We start from the raw sequence: 4,183 nt of genomic DNA on the forward strand, positions 1-4,183 counted from the left end.
ACAGCTGAAAAAACTAATTTCTCTCCACTACTCTCATTTCGCTCTCACTTCTCTCACTCCTCTCCACTCCTCTTTTTTCTCTCTTCCCCACTCTACAACAGCAGTCTCCTGTTTCCCTTTGCAAAAACTCTCACAAATTCATCCATGTCCAAGCTATTTGTTATGGACTTCTCATGGGCCAAAATCACCAGATTCCTCTTTCTCTTGTGTAACATGGTGCGACGATGTGGAGAAGGAACTTTCATATGCTGCTGAAGACACACCAACACACCAGGGCTGTTACATACAATTTATGCAACTCAGGAAAGGCTTCCCTGTATTCCTGCAGGTGTTTATACACAGTGGACAGGTCTGTTTCATTTGGACATTTCTTGAGCAACATCTGTTTTGCCACAAGGATTTCATTTTTCAGACTTGCATTGTCTGCCACTGTGCCAGCCAGCACAGCCAGAGGTGCACCCTCTGGCTGGGTTGAATCTAGAAATGCACTAGATTTGGGTGCAGTGGTGAGTAGATATGACTTTCATCAGGTCAACATTTCTCTGTGAAAATCTAGTTTCCATTTCTGGAATGGCCCTGTCAAGGATGTTGAGCAGTGATCTTTTCAGAGACTGATGGGGATTAAGGGTTTATTATTATTATTTTAAATAAACTGCAACACCAAATATACAAAAACAGACAGTATTAAATAAAATAAAAATACAACAACAAATACTTAAATAATGATGAAAATCAACAGGCACCTAAAACAAGGTAACACAAATGGTTGATAAATAAAATATTAAGTTGAATTAGGTCTGAAAACTATGTAAAAATGTGCAAAATCTTTGGTAAAAATAGGGAGGGAAATACAAAACACACTCCTGTAATTCAAATATTTGACTTTTATATGTAAAATATAATATTTGTGGCTCATCAGGCATCTCATAGGCAAAGTGTCTTTTTGTGGTTCACAACCTCTTCTGCTTCAGCACTGCTTCAGTGTTCATTTGTTCACACGTCTTTTGCTGAGACCTGTGCATGTTTAAAACCAGTTGCCCTGTAACTGATTAAATTTTGTTTGTTTTTCTGACTGAGGCTCACTGCAACATCAATCTGCATGTTGGCCGACTGAAGTAGTTTGCTTGTGGTGTTAATCTGGGAGTGAATGTCATGCCAAACCACGCAGCAAATTTGAAATCTGAATGATCCGATTTCTTCAGCAAGAGAGTGGGTCTCAACTTTAAGTATAGAGTCAGTAGTTTTTTTTCCCTGACTTCAAGCAAAGCTTCTCTCACCTTGTCTGCTTGGTAGCGTAATGGTTCTATACTTTTAATCCGGCTCTCCCATCGTGTTTCACTCCAGGACTTGAGTGTGATGTTCACATGCTTCTTCAAGATGGCCCACCTTTGAGGGGAACCTGAGAAGAGTTTGTAGATTTTTTCCACATTTCCAAAAAAACAAGTGGCATCCACGGACACTTTGGCAGCATCTGAAACCACTAGATCTACAGTAAGTATGGGCTCCACAAGGCACATAAAAAGTATGTGGATTTATTTTTTCTTCTTTCTTTTTTTTTCTCCTTTATTTGCCCCTTTCATGTTTGCACCGTTGTCATATGATTGTCCCCTACAGTCCTCAAAGGGGATGTTCAATTCTTCAAGCCTCTGAAGAATTAGTTCAGACAAGCCTTGACCTGTAGATTCAGGAGCTACAAGAAACCCCAAGAAGTGTTCCTTTATCTCTGGTGTTTTGACAAGACTTAGAGTGTGAACAACAACAGACATCTGTTCTTGATGACTTACATCTGGGGTGCAATCCAATATTATTGCATAATATTTAGATTCCTTGATTTCTGAAACCATTGTGTCCAGTATTTTATCACTTACACAGGTCAACTCATTTTGAATTATTTTCCCCAAATATGTGATATGCTCAGCTCCACTGTCAATTCGTCTCACGTGATCTCTCAACACTGGATCAAATATAGCCATGAGTTCCACTTCTTTTAGAAAGTTCCCATTGTTGGCCTGATGTAATGTGTCAACAGATCCTCTGAGTGCCAGGTTCCTTTCTGCCAATGACTGGATAATGCTGATTAAACGTGTGAGGACATCTCTCCAGCGATTCTTTTCTGCCTAAGAGGCCCATTTCTGTTTCATTGATAGTTTTCCCCTTTGAAAGACGCAAGGCAAATTCCTTCCATTTAACCATGTTGTTACAGTGATCTCCACTGTTTTCATGCTGTTTCAACAGTGCACCTATGTTGACCCAATCCTGCTGTCCCTCAGTTGCCAGTTTTATGGACTTTTTTGAAAATAATTTGCAGCAAAAGCAATAGACCGCATCTTTACTTTTTGAATATGTGAGCCAGCTCCGCTTGACTTTTTCCCCATTTACTAGGTGTCTGTACGTGTAATGATGGTGGAAGCTTCGGCCATCGTGTCTCTTCGGGAATGTGAATGTGTCCTTTATAGGCAGTGGCCCTCTTAATACCTGTTCAGTCCTTTCTGAGTCCGACAGGAAAGATGGCCACTCAGCTGGGTCCACTGGCGGAGCTGCTGATCCCTGCTGCAAACTGGACACATCAATCTCGATGACCAAAGATGAAGGACCTATAGGGAAATTAAAATAATATTTTTGGACAAAATTATTAATCTCAGAATATTCTGCAGTACACTGAGCAATTATAAAGGCTGTTTTGTTGTTAACTTACCAGGTACAGCTGAGGTTGCAGAGAGGACAGTGGGCACAGTGGATGTAGCAGAGGATAGAGATGGACCTGAGATGAAAAAAATTTCCCTTGTCATATGATTATATATTGTAAAAATGTTCATCTCAGTAAGTTCTGCAGTGCACTGAGCATTAAAGGCTGTTTTGTTGTTAACTTACCAGGTACAGCTGAGGTTGCAGAGAGGACAGTGGGCACAGTGGATGTAGCAGAGGATAGAGATGGACCTGAGATGAAAAAATGTCCCTTGTCATATGATTATATCTTATATTATTACATCTTAATGAGATAATTTGACTAGAAATTAAATATATATGGTGACAGTTTTTCGATTACCTGATTCATCAGCCTGGGCTGCTCATGAGGAGGTGGATTGCCCCTGGGCTGAGTCACTGCCTCCTCCAAAATACTTTAACAGTGCTCCTGGGGAAGTTTCATATAAAAGGAATATATTTATTTACTCACATAAATTACTGTGCTCTGCAGCAAACAATTTTGGTGAGAATTAACTTTTCAAAGTATTACACAAACACAAAAACGTTAGCTTGAATAGTAAGCTAAGCTATCTAACCTACCCACAAGAGAGAAGTAGTAAGACATTTTGAACTAATGTTAGCTAGCAAATTTGCTATTATAGGCTAACGTATTTGAAACAGAATGTCAACAATAATTAGGGACTTTCCTAATTTCAGGGAACTTTTCAAAATCTCCTTGACACCAAATGTTACATTACCGAGACATACCTTTATCTTGTCGTTTTTTCTCCTCTTCATCTTTCTTCATTTTTCTCTTTTCTGCCTGAGGGGTAAGTCCTTTTTGCGACATCTTTCACCTGCTCCTAGCTCCTAGATGCTGAGTGCGCACTGCACGGTTGGGTGCACTGCACACGTTACTAGCGGAGGTCAAATTTCAAGCAGCGAGGCAGTAGGAAACTATACTCTGCTTGATATCATGTTAACAGACTCTGTTAACATGATATTGTTGTTGTTTTTTATACAAGAACGTACATTTGATAATATATGAATCATCATCATGCACACATGGAAAAAAATAATTAATTGCTTTTTTATTTTTTAAGTTAGTTGCTCTTGGGGGGCCCCTAGTGGTCACGGGGCCCTAAGCAGCTGCTTAGTTCGCTTATGCCTTGGGCCGGCCCTGCCTGCCGCCACCTGAGATAACTCTGCCCAATAATCATCTTCCTGAATGTTTTTTAGGGACTCCAGTGCTGCACTTACAACCTCAGAAGCACTGCACATATCCACAGACTGAGCCTGTAGAATTGCATTTGCTGGTTTCAAGACACCAAGCACCCGCACTAGAAACTTTCCAGTCTCAAAGAAGTGATGCCTCTTAATTTGACATTGCAGGCCTGATGCCTCAGTGCACAGGTCAACTGCAGCAGCATCATCCTCTGTCATCTCAGATAGGATACTGAGAATATGGTCTTGATTTTCAACAATGCACCTTGTCACC

At 40.4% G+C, this 4,183-nt stretch overlaps 1 long non-coding RNA gene across 2 annotated transcripts; it reads right to left on the reverse strand.

Moving 5' to 3' along the window:
• Window positions 1-2,560: 2,560 nt before the first annotated feature.
• Window positions 2,561-3,146, reverse strand: LOC128360800 (uncharacterized). Of its 2 annotated transcripts, XR_008321519.1 has the most exons (4): window positions 3,047-3,146; window positions 2,872-2,937; window positions 2,696-2,761; window positions 2,561-2,594 (listed from the first exon to the last, which is right to left on the reverse strand). It is a non-coding gene; the product is annotated as an uncharacterized LOC128360800 (long non-coding RNA). The 2 variants fall into 2 exon arrangements; XR_008321518.1 differs by having other exon boundaries at window positions 2,872-3,130.
• Between the last annotated feature and the right edge of the window lie 1,037 nt (window positions 3,147-4,183).

This window comes from Scomber japonicus, chromosome 6 (genome assembly GCF_027409825.1).
Source record: "Scomber japonicus isolate fScoJap1 chromosome 6, fScoJap1.pri, whole genome shotgun sequence".
Taxonomy (NCBI): Eukaryota; Metazoa; Chordata; class Actinopteri; order Scombriformes; family Scombridae; genus Scomber; species Scomber japonicus.